At 36.1% G+C, this 20,049-nt stretch overlaps 1 protein-coding gene across 1 annotated transcript in view; it reads left to right on the top strand.

The window, feature by feature from the left end:
• Positions 1 to 471: 471 nt before the first annotated feature.
• trc (Serine/threonine-protein kinase tricornered) overlaps positions 472 to 20,049 on the top strand; it is a 154,488-nt gene continuing 134,910 nt past the window's right edge. The window contains exons 1-2 of the mRNA XM_090169041.1: positions 472 to 598; positions 3,270 to 3,404. The gene's annotated coding sequence lies outside the window, so the exon portion shown is untranslated. The remainder of the gene's footprint in view (positions 599 to 3,269; positions 3,405 to 20,049) is intronic.

Genomic DNA, 20,049 nt, shown 5'->3' with positions numbered 1-20,049 from the left:
GCAAATACCCTAATTGAGCATCTGAGAACCACTTCGAAATTTATCAAAAATGGAAGTGATACTATTAGAAAAGACTGACTTTTTCAATGTAGTAATGACATCTGACCCCCACTCAGAAAATTTTTATTATTGTTAATCATACTACCGGTTCCATTCCGATCTCCATTGGTTAAAGCGACAGATAAGAATAGCCAAAATTTAAATAAAAAACGTTATCGAACTTAATAAGAATTGCCAGGTATTTACTATTTAAAATATATATCGATGTGGTGCCTAAGGCGTTTAGTTGACACCATCTATGTTAGTATTTTACTATTTTATTCCAAAAAATCTCAAGTTGACATTTATTTGACGGTTAATATTCCGTTTGTCTTTCCTATTTTGTGTTTATTTGCCTAAATTCAAGTGTGAAATTAAATTATTTTTGCCCCAAAAACCCAAACTGTGAGATCTATATTAATTACTAATCACGATAACAAACTGTTTGTTTGCTTTTCACTATTACACTGTTGAGTGCGAATGGCGCCTTGAAGAAACCGAGGCTTAGTTAATGTTTCTTATGTCTGGATTGTCTATCAAAGTGACAAGTTTTTTATTGGTGAGTGCTACTATTGGAAAATTTATGGATGGTTTTAAACATTTAATTTTTTCATTAGTTCAGGTATTATAATAATTTTTAGTTAGAAACAACAAAGGAATGAATTCTCATCATACAGTGCTTGAAGGGAGTTGTTATACCTTACTCAAAGTACTAAGAAACCTTTCCAAATATCAGCTATAATTTCAGATAGCTCCTCTTCCATACCTCTTCTTAGCAGATATGAACTATTATGTTCCGAAATTTTCACAGCCCTATGTTTGGTACATAGCACCAGAAACTTGTACAATTATTATTATTCTGGGAACCTTTAATTTTGGGTGTGAGAATTTAGTAGTGGAATATTTTTTTGTCTAATAAAATTACGACCTTTTCCAGACAGTTGTTAGTGGAAACTTTGTTTGGATCTCTAATTGAAACAATGAGTCTCTCAGAATCTTTATCAGTCAGTAATGAACTCTGTCACCATTCAAACTGAAAGTTTCACTTTCATGCTTAAAGGGACTATATAGTGTCTTGAAAACTAGGGATAGTAATTTTGTGTTCAATCTTAATTTTACACTCAGTCAAAACCTTTTTCTTATGGGGTTATAATAGTTCCCTTCAAGTAGTTAAGCATATAATCTTCATTAGATGTATCGTTTTGCAAAAACATTCTAAAATGGAAAAACTTAAATTTTTTAATATGATTGTATAGAAAATAATATGCACATTCGTGGTTAAAAATGTGAAAATTGAAAGTTACCAAATAAAGCCCCTTTTTGGGTAAAATATTAACTTAGACAAATTCATCAGAAATGTGCCCTAAATTTTTTGTAATTGGGCATTTGCCCGCCTACCCTGTTGATACACCACTGATAAAGACACAATCTCTGGTCAAATTATTTATTATTCCAAGTTTCCTTTGACAGTTATTAAACTCACTAAAAATTAGCACTATCAAAACTTGTTAATTTTTTGTTAGAACAGTTTATAGTAGCTTTCTAGTGAAAGTGAAAATGAGAGGCAACCAGTAAAAGATATCGTTTTTTTAAATGATTGTTGAATAAACCAAGAATTAATTATTTAATTAATTAATTCTACTCTTGATATTGGTACTATATAAAATCTAAGGCTGGTCCATGAGAATGGGATTTTTAAATCTTTGTATCTTTGTACAAATGAAATGGAATTATACATCAGATTTTCTTTTTTTATCTAATTACCAGAATTATTGATATTATTAATGAGAGGGGAGAAGGGCTAAAGACATGCCCATTCGCACACTTCGACCAGTGGTCCATTATTGAATAACTCAGCAATATACATTTTAAAGTCTATATTAACAAAATTGAGCAAACAAACTTGGATTTCATTAACTCCATTTTATAGGGTGCTTATTACACCTTTTTCCCCGCCTGTAGCTAATACAAAATCTCTATTCGTAAGAGTGTGCTGTGAGGCATATTCTGGAGAGTATAATAATAATATTATTATTATTGATGAGTGGGGAGAAGGGCCAGAGATGCCCATTCCCGCACTTCGACCAGTGGTCCATTGTGCAACCCCAGACCTTATGACTTAAAAAGTCCAATATCCTACACAAAACGGAAAATCCACTTGGCCAGCATTTCATAGAAATCAGTGGTTTCCAGCTGATGCATTCGAAGATGCTTGAACATTTGGGCCGCGTAATAATCGCACCTACAAAGTACATGAGAGGAAGTTTCCTCAATAGCCTGACATGCCCTACAGATTGGATCGTCATTGATTCCAATCAGCGTATGATTGTGTTTACATTGCTAATTAGGGTTTTTCTTGCTTGAGCACGATGTGAAGTCTACATCACTCCACATATAGCTATCAGAAATTATAGGCTTATGTAGTTAGTTTTTTCTGCATTCTAGATTAAATTTTGTTTTCAATACATGCCAGTATGCTATCTAAATAATTCCTACTACTTAAAGGGATCCATCACTCACAACAGGGGGAGGCATAGTTGTAACATAAAATCCAGACTTGCAGTGTGCTTCAAAACCAGTTTTTTTGTGACCCCTATGCCTTCCCCTGTTGTGAGTGAGGGATCCCTTTAAAAGTGGTATTAAAAGAAAAATGATATGCATTTATATATAATAGTTTTGCTTTTGTGTGGCTTGATACAATTGGAACTTAATATTTATCATAAGGTTTGAAATATAATAAAAAATTGTTTACACAATCAAAACTATTAAAATAGCTGTTCCAAATTTAACTTTTTCAATTCCCAGCGTGGGTTTAAACATAATGCAAATTACTCTTCATATAGGATCTAAACAAATTCTTTAGTTTTTAATGAAGAGTTTAGCTGAACTTTAATAATATTTTAGGTATTTTAAAAATTTCAATAACATTTAAAGGGAATATAACCTACAAAGCAATCTTTATGGAAGACCCCGTCAATTTTTCAAATTTCCCTGAACAGTGGCACCAAACATTTTTAAATTTAAGGCAAGAGCAGCCAGAGCTGCAAACGTTGCTGTTCCACACCAAATACCTGAGGTTATATTCCCTTTAATAATTATTTGGAACAATCTTCATGAACACAATTATTATCTGAGCCTGAATATTTCATAAAAATTTTATCTATTTTCTTTCAATAGTTATCATGATTGAAGAAATATGAAAACATTTTTAGTAAAATTTAAATTTTCAGATTCTGTCACTTATAAGTGCAAGTGTTTTGTGGCTGCGACGTCTCAAGATAATTCAAGATACACTTCACTTAGGAAAATACATTCTACATTAACTTTTGACTACAATTTCATCGCAAGATCTTTGGCAGTAATTGGTAAGTGATAATGACGTTTGTTTTCTTGCAAGGCAATACATTACAACACAATTTTGCATAGATTTAACTTCAAATATTTTACTGATGCCAATGTATAATATAAATTCAAACATTTTCAGCTCCAAAAATCTCCCCATTTTGTCTACCTTAAAAATATTAATTTAATGTAAATAAACGCGTTGGTAGTATGGCTTAAAATGATCCATCACTCACAACAATAAATAAAATAAATAAAAATCCAGACTTGCAGTGTGCTTCAAAACCAGTTTTTTTGTGACCCCTATGCCTTCCCCTGTTGTGAGTGAGGGATCCCTTTAAGTATTTTCCCAAAAATATATCTTGCAATAAAATTCTTCTTCGAATGAAACATTTTTGTCGAAGAATTAATAGCATTTTGGAGAATTTTTATCATATTTTTGCTTTTCCACCCTAAACTCAATCTCAGCGCTCACAGTGCACAAACATAAAATTTTAAAACTTTTTGTCAAGAAATTCTTATATTTGAGGGTTAAAAAACCGTTTTAGTGCTTTATGTTTATATTTTATTGATACGCCGTAATGTCTCCAAAGAGTTTTTTCATTGTATTTTGAAAGTAAACCGCCAACAGTAAATGCTTAAAATATTAAATGTAGCCGCATCCCAACAATTTATTATGTTATCTTTGGTGCGTTTATTACCAAATCACAAAATTTGAACTTATTTCAATCTAGTTTCTAAAACCCTTAATCACTACGTTTTAATATTTACCATAGAGCAGTACAAGGGATTCCAGATTTCCCATTAATTAAAATGAATTAAAATGAATTAGATATTTTATCATTTATATTTTACCAATAACGTCATTCTTAGTTTATGGAAATATAGATGACCGATGGATCATTCAATAAATTCGGTTTAGTGGTTGACTTGAACGTTTTGATTAAAAGGGGCCATTTTCCAAGATGGCAGACTCTTGTATGACCCCAAGGTTTTTTTTTTTTTTTTAGAAGCTCGTTATGAGCGATTGTAACGGGTGGGACAATTAAGTCCGCTCGTCCATTTGATTAATCAGGTGCGAGATATGTGTTACGGCCACGCCAACGGGGGGATACTTGGGGATAGGGTTGGGACACCCGTGGCGGAAGTATGACAACCACCCGTTGGGGGATTAGTGGTCGTCCTCACACGGCCATCCACAAATTCTGCCTCCCGGACACCTGGGATTACAGGAGTGAGCCACTACTCCCGGCGACCCCAAGGTTCCTAGAAAAATCTCTTATGACCCTGCGTATGACCAAAAGATAATTTAAACTCGTACCCTAGATTCGAAATCATTCTCGCGCGTTGCCGATCGCGTTTACCCACTTCCCGCTGGAATTCAGAAAAAATTCGCTCCATGGTGGCGCACTACTGCCATCTAGGGATAGAAACCAAGTTTTTTTTGAAGTTGCGGCGCGTAATTTGACACGTTTTGCGTTCAACCAAAGATAATTTAAACTCGAAAGGAAAGGTTTTAAACTTATATTTATTTAGCATAATATGTAAGTAGGTTTAATTATTTTACCATATGAATAATTAAAACCTTGTCAACAACATCAGGAACTGGGTCTGGACAATCAATCGAAGGGCCTTTACCCCTCACGAAATGTTTGGAACAAATATAGTGATATCTCTTTAACTTGTCTGAAGTAAAACCTTTCTTGTTAATAATTTTCAACCATTTTTCCCCTTGCGTAATTTTTTTGGGAATTGGAATAAAATACACTCCTTCAATTTTCTTACGAACTGTCTCATAATTCTTACACGAATCGAAAAGACACGATTTCCCCATTTTGAACAAAGACGCGAAAAGAAAAAAATCTAGGCCTATAGATGGCGCCTTACCGCAATCGATGGAGTCCGATTTTTCTGAGGTCACGTGCCGGAAGAGGGTAAACACTTCGTAACAAAACCGTCAATAGGAAAGCTCTCAGTATTCGAATCTAGGGTACGAGTTTAAATTATTTTTGGTATGACCAAACGTTAAATTTTAGCCGCGTTCACACTAGACACTTTGGAAGTTGGAACCGTTTTAAAACGGTTTCGAAAGTACAAATTGTAAATTTTGCAGTCGAATGTATTTATCGTACGGCTATTAATGCAGTTGACACCAAAAATGTTCAAATTTAGCTTTCGAAACCGTTTCAAAACGGTTCCAAAGTGTCTAGTGTAAACACGGATTTTGTTCAACGACAACGCCGCCGCCGACAAAAACGTCGGTTTCCCCTTCCATAAAAACTTGTCTAGGTTAACCAGGGCTGGATTAAGACTTTATGGGGCCCTAGGCCCAAGTTAAGTTTGGTGCCCCCTTTCAATAGCGAGCGAAGCGAGCTAGGCGCTTCCTCAATTTATAATTGAGAAATGGAATGAAAATTCATTTTGCTGCCAGATTTAGTATGTCGTCAGACGTCAGGGGCTAGACGGCAGTCCGTCAGAGATTGTGACAATCAAACGTTTTTGGTTCACAGGGGTGGACGCATTTACTAAAATAACCCCGGAAAATATTTTGTGAAAAGCAAATGATTAAAGTTTTGTACTTTTATTTTTTGCGAACCCTCTTGGTGCCCTAGGCCCAGGCCTATTCGGCCTATTGGTTAATCCGGCCCTGAGGTTAACGGTAATAGTTAGTGTAGGGAGCTGTTGGCTCGATCTCGTGGCATGCAGGGCTTGCCACCACCCTCCTACGCATTGTAACCCGGCCACCTGAATTAAGGGCTTCAAAAGTAGCTTGGTGACTTAGGCCTAAGGTGGTGCCTTGGGTATTAGCCTAGCTGATTATTATGATCTAAGAAATCTATTAAATTTCAGCAAACAATGCAAAAATGTTATTAAAATGAGAGTATCATTATTTATTACGAATAACGACGAGAAAAACTAATAGCGTATACCATAAATCAATAATATTGTTTCATAAATTTGTCACTTAAGGGAATATTTTACTGAGATCTAGTAACGGAGTGACGTCATCACAAGAGGAAAATCTCCCCCTAGCGAGGCGCTGTCAAAGGCTTCATGTGACGCGTTCGCAAGCGAACGCAAAACTGCGACGAAGCCAGTGGCGAAGCTGAGAACCAGAGCCCCTACCCCCGCAAAAATCTCTATGGGGCTCCCCTTTTAAAGGTTTTTATGGTTAGCGGGGCGCCCCGCAGCTCGAGCCCCCCCCCTCCGCGCCGCGGGCACTGCGGACCATCAGCTACGCCACTGGACGAAGCCCGTTATACAGTCTGTCTTGTGAATAGCTATCAGTAAAACTTGCATGTGAAAAATAGGAAGTGTCACACTTTTGAAATAATATTATACACTTATGCGTATACTTAACCGCTACCTATCTAGGTTTTAATGGCGAACCAAAGGGGGCGTAACGATAGTTTTCGGTCGCTAATAATTTTTAAAGCTGATTTTTTTTTGTTTGACGTATCGGTATACCAGTAAAAATCTAAATTGTTTGAATTGGTGCAGTATTAAGTTTGTTTCCGAGAGATACCACCTGGTGAGGGGTAGGAGCAGGAGGAAACTTCGTAAGTCATCACATATTTTTGTCCACGCGATCCAATGTCAACGCACCTGTTCGCTGCATAGCTCCCGGGAATTTCATTTTTCGTTACTCCGCAGTTATACGCGTTATTGTGCTCGTGGTAGGATATTATTTCGTCCGCGTATTAGCCCTATATCGTGTTTTTGAAATGCTCGATTCAAGAAACCAAAGCTGCAAGCAAATCGGACCGGTTTGAGAAATATCTCAACTCGGATGCGAAGCTATCGGTCGAGTAACGTTCGTTTTTTTTGGCGTTTTCTATAATTTACTTCGTACAAATATAAACAAAATATTAATAGTGCACTAATAATCGATGGTACCGCGTTGACTGTATCTAATCGTCACGGACCGTAGGTTGGCCTTTCTTCGTTGGTCAGATCCGTGAAAACCGTCAATTTTTTGGTCGGATATAATGATTACTTACCGATCGTCTTACGTAATTTCTAATTCCGGAGATAGTGCCGTTCGAAGTAGTTTAACGTCCCACAAGGATTTACCCGCTTTCCTGCGAGATGAAATCAAAGTTTCCCAGGTCGTTGGCTGCAGCTATCGTCTGCTCATCCCGGTGAGTTATCTTTCCGATTTCATTGTGTTTAGGTTGAAATTATAGATATATGAAATAGTATAGATTCACAATTCTACGACGGATTGATACGGAAGTGACAGCTAGCGGATAACGCGTATTTTCAACGCCACGTTACTTTACGGCTACCAACATTATTAGGCCTAATCTACCAAGGGTTGGCGATTTTTACCTCTCCGAGGGGACAAAGTCCCCTAGGAGGGGTTATACAACCACCGTGTCGGTCTGTGGGTCTGTGGGTCTGTCAGGCCTGCGAACGCGTTCGCATTTTCGGTGCAAAGTGTAATCACTGCGTACGCAGTTTCTCAAAGGGTTGGCAAAACCACCGTGTGACGGTGAGCGTTAACGGATGCATTTGCGGTTTGGTTGGGATGGTGTTTTTTCGCTCACCGTCGTGACGGTTAGGTGTATTACGTTTTTGTAATGTTTATGCGTAGGTTGTGAGTGTTGAATTTGTTGTGTTTGTGTTCTGATGGATGTGCATGTTGAGTCTGTGGTTTTTATATGGGCGTTTTCTCTCCAACTTCTTCTTAATGACTTTGGGACGGACCGAGTGCTGAGTGTAATGCTACCTCTCAACGTCCAATGGCAGGGTTTCCACCAGTTGTACACGGTATTCGTCTTAGTATTAATTTGCGATCGCATCGGGCGGGATTTGAACCCGAGACCTCCTGATTGACAGGCGGACGTTCTACCACAGAACCACCGACACTTGTTACGCCTTATTGAAAATTAGACCTTCAGCTTTATCGGAAGCGTATTTAATAGAGTACGAAATTTTGGTTTAATTGAAATAGAATTGAAATTGAAATTATTGCATCGAAGAAATTCTAATTTAGCGTTTCTCTATTGATTAAAAATAAATGCGCCACCCAGGTTTCGAACCCAGACCATTCGGCTTGGCAGTCGAGCGCTCTACCACAGAACCACCGATAGCTGCTTAGATTCACTGAAATTAAGACAGGCATCGTAAGCATAATAGGTAATAAAGTCTTTTTTTATTAATGAATTTATGAAGGCCTAATCTGGTTTTTTTTAAAGGTTAAATCTTGTTTTAGCGCAGTCAGCCGAGATTAGAGGGTTAAAGGGTAGACCCTGTGGGTGGTCCACTTTGTTAGTTTTTTTTTGTTATTTATTTACGGGTATTATTAACGACCTATATATAGTTGTGTTAATTCAAAGGAGATAATTTAACGTTAATTGCTTTAAGAGCTGGCGGTTAGCCAAGTGGCTCTCTGTGCTTTGTTGATGGTAAAGTTTTTGCTTCTTGTAAATATATTTGGTGTGGATATTTGGATATCTACGATTTCTAACGCAGTCAATGATTTAGCTCCATTAAGTTGGCCCCCCCTCTCTACAAATTTAAAAACTTTCATTTGCGATCGAATGCGACCTCGATGCGACGTTATGCGAAACTAAAAAAAAAAGATGCGACATAATTGTTAAGTTGGAATAATTAAAACAAAAGGGGGGGCTAACTTAATGACAGCCCCCCACTTTCAACTATCAACCCGGAAACACAACCAATAGAATGCGACCTCAATGCGACGTTATGCGACACCCTTACTTTCGAATGCGACATCTTAGTTAACGAGATAATCGCTTTCGTAAGTGGGGGGGCTAACTTAACGCGAGCCCCCCCTATAACAGTTGAGGCCTCCAAACACCTTTATTCGATTGCGACCTCAATGCGACGTTATGCGACACCCTTACTTTCGAATGCGACATCTTAGTTAACGAGATAATCGCTTTCGTAAGTGGGGGGGCTAACTTAACGTGAGCCCCCCCTATAACAGTTGAGGCCTCCAAACACCTTTATTCGATTGCGACCTCAATGCGACGTTATGCGACACCTTTACTTTCGAATGCGACATCTTAGTTAACGAGATAATCGCTTTCGTAAGTGGGGGGGCTAACTTAACGCGAGCCCCCCCTATAACAGTTGAGGCCTCCAAACACCTTTATTCGATTGCGACCTCAATGCGACGTTATGCGACACCCTTACTTTCGAATGCGACATCTTAGTTAACGAGATAATCGCTTTCGTAAGTGGGGGGGCTAACTTAACGCGAGCCCCCCCTATAACAGTTGAGGCCTCCAAACACCTTTATTCGATTGCGACCTCAATGCGACGTTATGCGACACCCTTACTTTCGAATGCGACATCTTAGTTAACGAGATAATCGCTTTCGTAAGTGGGGGGGCTAACTTAACGTGAGCCCCCCCTATAACAGTTGAGGCCTCCAAACACCTTTATTCGATTGCGACCTCAATGCGACGTTATGCGACACCCTTACTTTCGAATGCGACATCTTAGTTAACGAGATAATCACTATCGTAAGTGGGAAGGGCTAACTTAACGCAAATGAATGGGCCGCCATGTTAAATGAATGCAAATGAATGCGACCTCATTTTAAATGAATGCAAATGAATGCGACCTCATTTTAAATGAATGCAAATGAATGCGACCTCATTTTAAATGAATGCAAATGAATGCGACCTCATTTTAAATGAATGCAAATGAATGCGACCTCATTTTAAATGAATGCACATGAATGCGACCTCATTTTAAATGAATGCAAATGAATGCGACGCCATTTTAAATGAATGCAAATGAATGCGACGCCATTTTAAATGAATGCGACGTCAATGCGAAGCAATGTGACACCATAATTATCGAATGCGACAGCTCGGTTCACGAGATAATTAAATAAACAAATCTGGGGGCTAGGTTAATACTAGCCCCCCATGTTGGAATTAAGACAAATAATCACCGCTATTCGAATGCGACAGCCGTGTTAACGAGATAATCGATTGAACCAGATCGAGAATCATCAAATATAAATACGGAAACACAGGTCGATTAAGTTGCCCCCCCCCCCTTTTTTGATTTCCCAGAAAATTTCTCTATCAATTTTATGCACCCACAATGCGACAGCAAGTGAAAGAGATGTGATTTAACCATTATCGAGATATAATTAAAATTAAAAGGGGGCTAAATTAACGTCAGCCCCCATAATTTCGTTATTCAACCAGAACAGAATATTATAGCCACTACATGTCAATGCGAAGAAATGCGACAGATATAATTTTGATTGCGAAAAATAGTTTATGAGAAAATTAATAGAGAAAGTGGGGGGGCAAACTTAACAGTAACCCCCCATATTAATTCATAATTTTAATTAACCTTAATATAAAGAGACGTCAATGCGAATTAATGCGACACTATTTTTAACGAATGCGACAAATTAGGTTATGAGATAATAGACAAATGAAAAAAGGGGGCTAATTTAATGGCAGCCCCCCCCCCCCCGAAATATAAAAAATAAGTTCTATAAAAAAAAATGAAGTCGTCAACGCGGACCAATGCGACAACCATTTATCCAAATGCGACATCAATAAAAATAGTTCTTCCTAACCAGATTGTTATGTGACCAATAATAGATAAAAAAGGGGGCTAATTTAATGGCAGCCCCCAAATTTTATATTTATAATTAAAAATAAATTACGTCGTTAACGCCAACCAATGCGACAATCATTTTTCCAAATGCGACATCAATAGAAATAGTTCTTCCTAACCAGATTGGAATATGACCAATAATAGATAAAAAAGGGTAGCCTTAAACGGCAGCCCCCAAAATATAATGAAAAAAAAAAATAATAATTTGCGAGTGTAACGCTAATTAACACGACAATCGTTTTTTCAAATGCGACATCCATAGAAAGAGTATTTCCTAACCAGAATTTTTTTTATCAGATTTAGAAAAAAAAAACAATCTAAGGAGACGGCAATCAATTTAATGCAACACTGTTTTACACGAATTCAACAAATTAGGTAAAGTAAAAAGCTAATTTATTGGTAGCCTCAGAATATTAAAAATTTTAAAAAAATTAATTATGTTTTTAACGTGGACTAATGCGACAACACCTTTATTAATTGTGACAATATTTCATACCTGCGAAACTGACTACTAAATGCACTCCATTTATGTTTTAAAAGCGATAGTTTTATTCAAGAAAACTGATAGTAGCGACTGCGTATGATTACGAATCATCTCTTTTTGATAGCGACATCTGGGTGACTGCTTGAGACATAATTTTAATGAATGGGACATCATTTTAAGTGAATGCGACATCAATATAAATGAATGCGACATCAATATAAATGAATGTGAGATCAATATTAATGAATGCGACATCAATATATATGAATGCGACATCAATATATATGAATGCGACCTCATTTTAAATGAATGCGACCTCATTTTAAATGAATGTGACCCTATTTTAAATGAATGCGACCTCATTTTAAATGAATGTGAATGAGTTTTTCATTTAAGCCTGGTTCATTTTTTAAATAGCGATTTAATTAAAGGCATTGTAAAGTTACAACATTATTGTGGCTAACGGAATAAATTTGTTTGTCACAAAAAACGGGCAACCAGAGGTGGTGCTAGTATTTTAAAATGTTTCAAGTATTTTTATATACAAATTTGGCCCAACTTCCAGGGGGGTTGGGGCTTCACCATATCAACTTTCTGGGCCTTCTAACAGTTAATAACTGGGCCCCAATTTAAATTTAAAGTAATATCCACTATTTTATTTTAGATCGTTCTTTATAATCTCGTAATATTGCAGGGGAATCGTCAAGCGAAAACCACGCTAAAAACATAAAGCGGTCGTTTTTTAATTATTTTTTATAGTTTTCTTATTTTCACTTCTGAGCGACTGCAGCGTCTTAGTTTGATTTTGAGATGAACAACCATTTGATCTTTGAGAGGGTCTCTGCAAGGAGTAGAGGTCGGCGTTTGAATAAGAAATTATACGATTGTTAATATTTATCCATAACCGAGAATTATTCAGAAATATTCGAAAAAAATTATAAATTGTGCATGTTAAATCGTTGTTTATTCGTATAAAACAGATAATACTAATTTTAATGATTAATTGAAATTGTTGCGGTTAATTTATTTGTTCCGCCGACCTCTAGCAAGGAGGCGGTACAAAATGACTTGAGGGATTACAAAATGGCGGTGATTTTATAGCCATTCAAATTGACATCGAAACGGAAATAACTATTTTGGAGCGTTTAATTTTAAAAAACATGAATCCCTCTTCAGAATTACATTACTTCTAAAGGTACAATAATGATTTTTTGCCACATATTAAAGTATTTCATTTCACTGATAAAAAATATCTAATCACTTTATGAAATCAAAATTGGTTTAAGGAAGAATACCGATTATCAGTATTAAGGCTGTGTTGGGTTTTCCAAGTAATTTTTTAGGAACCCAAATCTCTGAAACAAAGCACTTTACAACTCATGTTCATTAGACAAGTTCAACTCATTAGGATCCATAGAAAACAGCTCCTTATCTGTGACGTAGCCGGAAATACGTCAAAGGTGTCGACGAGTGTCAATGTTAAGAAGGAGTTGATATATAAAACAGAAAAAGGTTGGCTGAAAAGGGGTGGGGCGTTGGACACAGAAACCCCTTGTCTACGCCACTCCTCTTAATATTTGACAAACTTATCTTTAACACCCTCAATAGAATTTATTTACGTCGTACAATTGCGGTTTGATGACATAAATATGGTCCCGCGTTCAATTAAATTAAAGTCACATTATTTAAAAATTATATCGCATTCAATTCAAATTATATCGCATTCAATTCAAATTATATCGCATTCAATGCTAATTATATTGCAATTATTTCAATAATGTCGCATTCATTTGAAATGAGGTCGCATTCATTTAAAATGAGGTCGCAATCATTTAAAATGAGGTCGCAATCATTTAAAATAAGGTCACATTAATTTAAAATGAGGTCTAATTCATTTATATTGATGTCGGAATCATTTATATTGATGTCGCATTAATTTTAAGGTTTCACATTAAAATTGTCGCATTAATTTAAAATAAGGTCGCAGTCCATTTAAATGAGGTCGCATTCATATATATTGATGTCGCATTCATTTATATTGATGTCGCATTCATTTATATTGATGTCGCATTCATTTATATTGATGTCGCATTCATTTATATTGATGTCGCATTCATTTATATTGATGTCGCATTCATTTATATTGATGTCGCATTCATTTATATTGATGTCGCATTCATTTATATTGATGTCGCATTCATTTATATTGATGTCGCATTCATTTATATTGATGTCGCATTCATTTATATTGATGTCGCATTCATTTATATTGATGTCGCATTCACTTAAAATGATGTCCCATTCATTAAAATTATGTCTCAAGCAGTCACCCAGATGTCGCTATCAAAAAGAGATGATTCGTAATCATACGCAGTCGCTACTATCAGTTTTCTTGAATAAAACTATCGCTTTTAAAACATAAATGGAGTGCATTTAGTAGTCAGTTTCGCAGGTATGAAATATTGTCACAATTAATAAAGGTGTTGTCGCATTAGTCCACGTTAAAAACATAATTAATTTTTTTTTTAATTTTTAATATTCTGAGGCTACCAATAAATTAGCTTTTTACTTTACCTAATTTGTTGAATTCGTGTAAAACAGTGTTGCATTAAATTGATTGCCGTCTCCTTAGATTGTTTTTTTTTCTAAATCTGATAAAAAAAATTCTGGTTAGGAAATACTCTTTCTATGGATGTCGCATTTGAAAAAACGATTGTCGTGTTAATTAGCGTTACACTCGCAATTTATTTTTTTTAAATTTTTCATTATATTTTGGGGGCTGCCGTTTAACTAGCCCCCTTTTTTATCTATTATTGGTCATATTCCAATCTGGTTAGGAAGAACTATTTCTTTTGATGTCGCATTTGGAAAAATGATTGTCGCATTGGTTGGCGTTAACGACGTAATTTATTTTTAATTACAAATTATAAATATTAAATTTGGGGGCTGCCATTAAATTAGCCCCCTTTTTTATCTATTATTGGTCACATAACAATCTGGTTAGGAAGAACTATTTTTATTGATGTCGCATTTGGATAAATGGTTGTCGCTTTGGTCCGCGTTGACGACTTAATTTTTTTTATAGAACTTATTTTTTATATTTCGGGGGGGGGCTGCCATTAAATTAGCCCCCTTTTTCATTTGTCTATTATCTCATAACCTAATTTGTCGCATTCGTTAAAAATAGTGTCGCATTAATTCGCATTGACGTCTCTTTATATTAAGGTTAATTAAAATTATGAATTAATATGGGGGGTTACTGTTAAGTTAGCCCCCCCCACTTTCTCTATTAATTTTCTCATAAACTATTTTTCGCAATCAAAATTATATCTGTCGCATTTCTTCGCATTGCCATGTAGTGGCTATGATATTCTGTTCTGGTTGAATAACGAAATTATGGGGGCTGACGTTAATTAAGCCCCCTTTTAATTTTAATTATATCTCGATAATGGTTAAGTCACATCTCTTTCACTTGCTGTCGCATTGTGGGTGCATAAAATTGATAGAGAAATTTTCTGGGAAATCAAAAAAGGGGGGGGCAACTTAATCGACCTGTGTTTCCGTATTTATATTTGATGATTCTCGATCTGGTTCAATCGATTATCTCGTTAACACGGCTGTCGCATTCGAATAGCGGTGATTATTTCGATAATTATGGTGTCACATTGCTTCGCATTGACGTCGCATTCATTTAAAATGAGGTCGCATTCATTTGCATTCATTTAACATGGCGGCCCATTCATTTGCGTTAAGTTAGCCCTGCCCACTTACGATAGTGATTATCTCGTTAACTAAGATGTCGCATTCGAAAGTAAGGGTGTCGCATAACGTCACATTGAGGTCGCAATCGAATAAAGGTGTTTGGAGGCCTCAACTGTTATAGGGGGGGCTCACGTTAAGTTAGCCCCCCACTTACAAAAGCGATTATCTCGTTAACTAAGATGTCGCATTCGAAAGTAAGGGTGTCGCATAACGTCGCATTGAGGTCGCAATCGAATAAAGGTGTTTGGAGGCCTCAACTGTTATAGGGGGGGCTCACGTTAAGTTAGCCCCCCCACTTACGAAAGCGATTATCTCGTTAACTAAGATGTCGCATTCGAAAGTAAGGGTGTCGCATAACGTCGCATTGAGGTCGCAATCGAATAAAGGTGTTTGGAGGCCTCAACTGTTATAGGGGGGGCTCACGTTAAGTTAGCCCCCCCACTTACGAAAGCGATTATCTCGTTAACTAAGATGTCGCATTCGAAAGTAAGGGTGTCGCATAACGTCGCATTGAGGTCGCAATCGAATAAAGGTGTTTGGAGGCCTCAACTGTTATAGGGGGGGCTCACGTTAAGTTAGCCCCCCACTTACGAAAGCGATTATCTCGTTAACTAAGATGTCGCATTCGAAAGTAAGGGTGTCGCATAACGTCGCATTGAGGTCGCAATCGAATAAAGGTGTTTGGAGGCCTCAACTGTTATAGGGGGGGCTCGCGTTAAGTTAGCCCCCCCACTTACGAAAGCGATTATCTCGTTAACTAAGATGTCGCATTCGAAAGTAAGGGTGTCGCATAACGTCGCATTGAGGTCGCATTCTATTGGTTGTGTTTCCGGGTTGATAGTTGAAAGTGGGGGGGCTGTCATTAAGTTAGCCCCCCCTTTTGTTTTAATTATTCCAACTTAACAATTATGTCGCATCTTTTTTTTTTAGTTTCGCATAACGTCGCATCGAGGTCGCATTCGATCGCAAATGAAAGTTTTTAAAATTGTAGAGAGGGGGGGCCAACTTAATGGAGCCCAATGATTTCTTGGGTGTGCGAGTCATTATATGATATTGGAAATTGGACGGCATTGGTCTTTTTCATGCGGTATGTGTCACAACGTCAACTGGAAGTTGAAATAAAATGAGCGTTAAAGATGCGGCAAGTATTTCGTAAGCGAGAAAAATACAAATACCATCTGTAGATGTTTCTTTCATTAAAATTTGCTTAGTATTATATTCAACTGATAAACATGAACTGTAAAAAGGGTTAAATTCAATTGTGCATTGTTTTAGTGAATCTAACTCGCTGTTGTAACTACTTAATTTATATTATTCTGAATAAATTAAACTCGATTGTTTCGTCTCAATTATTTAAATTAAAATTAAAATTTTATACCGGGCAGGGTTTGAACCGAGAATACGTTTTTCGTAAATAACTCTGAATTGCGGAGATATCTTTGGGGGTCGTGTCGAGAAATTAATACCACTAGGGACCATACTTCCGAGGAGAGGTATATTTTGGCTTGCCAACTTGTTTTATTTAAAAAAATTAAAATAAATCAGTTTTTTTTATTTAAATCGGATTTATTTTTTATGGATTTTTTGATTTTAATTAAAATTTCACAGTTTTATAAAATTTAGTATAATAATTTTACCTAAAACAAGCGAGGCCTATAATGAATTCAATTTAAGCTAATAATCATATAGACGGTTTTATTTTTTTAAACCCATTTTGGTACTTTACAAAACAATTCCGCGGATTCCTCACCCACAGGTAGAATCCAATGCAACATTAGGGGGGAAGTACAAGAAAGATTATATTTAAACCTAAATAATTGTTTTCTTTTTCAAAAATACTATATAAAAATTGATTTATTTTGAAAAAAATCATTGATTTAAATCAAGTTGATTGAACTCAGCCAACCCTGAATCTTTTTTTTTTTTTTAGAAGCTCGTTATGAGCGATTGAAACGGGTGGGACAATTCCGTCCGCTCGTCCATTTGATTAATCAGGTGCGAGAGATGTGTTACGGCCACGCCAACGGGGGGATACTTGGGGATAGGGTTGGGACACCCGTGGCGGAAGTATGACAACCACCCGTTGGGGGATTAGTGGTCGTCCTCACACGGCCATCCGCAAACTCTGCCTCCCGGACACCTGGGATTACAGGAGTGAGCCACTACTCCCGGCAACCCTGAATCTACCGCGTTCTTTTTTTAAATACTTATTTTGGTCACCGATAGATGGCACTATTACGTAGCGCGTCCAGAAAATATTTTCCAAATACTAATTTTTAACACTTATAGATGGCACTATTACGTAGAAAATATTATTATATTATAGTAGAAAATATTATCTATGCTATTTCATATATCGAGGGTTGAAATGGTTATCCAAATCCACCGCGGATGTCACTTGTGGTTTATTATCATTGCTTGATAATTGAGATTGCCCTTATACGAATTATTCATTTTGTGGATAAATCTATGGTCTTATTCGTTTAGATGTAGTTTATTTCTACAGCACTATTTTTTGAAGTTATTTTACTAAAAAAATCATTGATTTAAATCACGTATTATTGTGTATTTATGAAAATTAAAATATATAAAAATTTCTCTTAAGAGAAACTGCAATTATGTTTTATTATTAATTAATACAGTTTAATAAAGATTTATTTAAACTATAGTTTACGTTATTTCTTAATTTGTCGACAAAAACCAGCGTAAATCATTAAACAATCAATAAAATAAATAATCAATAAAACCGTAATAGTTTAATGTAAGGGCCTGACAATTAACGACAAAACGTCTGCTTAGTTGACAACAATTTGTCATTTTTCCACGTGACGGTTCGAGATTTGCTTGGAATCAGTCCCCGACTTGGAATCAGTCCCCGACATTATTTATTTAATTCCGATTGAGAGATAATTGTTTCGAACACTCGTAATGTGATCAGAGCACGCAAATAGAACGTGAAATGTTGATTTTTAGCGATCTCCAGCCCCCAAGAGCATTCTATCAATGATTACAACTTGGAAACTCAGAAATAGCTGGCAAATTTCGCAATATTTGGCTCGCGTGGCATGAAGGGCTTGCCACCACCCTCCTACACCAGGATTGCCACACGTCAGGGAAAACAGGGAAAAGTCAGGGAATTTAAAAATGGGCCTAAAAAGTCAGGGAATTTGAAGAATTAGTAAAAATTCAGGGAATTCAATTTTATCTTGGCACTTTTTGAAGGTAATTTAACTCTAGATCTATGAAAAATTCCACGATTATCATTTATTTCCTTGAATGTTTGGCTAATTTTTTCAACATTGCAATAATCTTTTTACTGAAATATAAGTCCATCTAAATTTATTAACTTCTGATAAAAGTAAAATATAAAAGAAAATTTTTGGCCTGTAAAATATGTTAAAATGGTCAGGGAAAACAGGGAATAGACAGGGAATTTGAATCTGAAAATTTGGAGGCAACCCTGTACACAGTATAACCCGTCCACCCGAATGAATGACAATATAAGTCGCTAGAAGACTTGGTCACCAGAATGCATTCTTGGAATTTAGGACTCTGTGTTGGGTAGACTATGGATCTTGGAGCCACCTTGAAGGTCAGAGTACGCTTTCACGGGGAATGGATGGAGTCAAAGTTGAGTTGCCGGCCCACCGACTTTTTCCAAAGTTGACACACCTTTTCCCGTATTGGCATACTTCGATTTGCAATGTGACCAGACTTCCTATATTTTCCGATATTTTTAATGCCTTCGTATAAATTCCTTTATTTTCACCTATTTTCCTATAATTTCACGATCTTTTGAAAATAATATTTTTTTTAAGTACGTGTGAAAAAACTGCCCCTTTCGAATTCAATCTTGAAATCCGCTGTGGTTCAATAATGCGAGAAAGCAGTGTACAAACAATTATTTTAGGTGATTTGAGTCAAAGTATACCGATTTGCAGTAATTAGCTTATTATTTTCCTATTTAGTTTCCTATATTTTCCTATAATTCGCCTATTTATATTCCTATATTTTCCTATAATTCGCATATTTCCATTCCTATATTTTCCTATAATTCGCTTATTTCTATTCCTATATTTTCCTATAATTCGCTTATTTCTATTCCTATATTTTCCTATAATTCGCTTATTTCTATTCCTATATTTTCCTATAATTCGCCACTAAAATTCCTATTTTTCCTATAAAATTTTCCAAGCCTTTTCCTGGTCACCCTGCGATTTGTTGTAAACTTCATTTCGTACCCTCAATCAAACACTCGTTTCGCCCGTGTTTACAATATTAGTTCCGTTTAACGCTAATAGATGGCTGTAGCAGGGCCCCCAGAGGTCCTATAATTCCTATAAAATCCTATATTTTCAAAAATGTCCTATAACATCCTATATTTTTAGCCAAATCCCCAAAAAGTCCTATAAAATCCTATAATTTTGATATTTTGCCCATTTCAAATCCTGCCACTCGGTTAAATTGCTAGATTTAGCTATAGGATAAATTCCTGTACAAAGTCACTCTAGTCTATACTTTTGTTATTGTTAACATGGTAAGCTACTATAGTATATTTTTGTGATGAAATGGTTCAATAGTTTCTATTTCTTAAATGAAAATCAAAGATTTATTTCACCAAGTATATATTTTGTTTTTAAATGCAGAAAGTTAGTAAATTAAATAACATATACAGGGTCTTTTTATAGTACCGATTTCAAATTTGGAAGGTCAATTCTCTATACCGGGGGACATCAGTTTGAGAAATTTGAGCGTTTTCGGTAATGTTTTGCACCAATTTTGAAAAATTATTTTTCGACCAC

Source organism: Leiobunum rupestre, chromosome 3 (genome assembly GCF_980474605.1).
Source record: "Leiobunum rupestre chromosome 3, qqLeiRupe1.1.hap1, whole genome shotgun sequence".
In the NCBI taxonomy this organism is placed as follows: Eukaryota; Metazoa; Arthropoda; class Arachnida; order Opiliones; family Sclerosomatidae; genus Leiobunum; species Leiobunum rupestre.
This window is presented reverse-complemented; position numbering and strand designations above follow the sequence as displayed.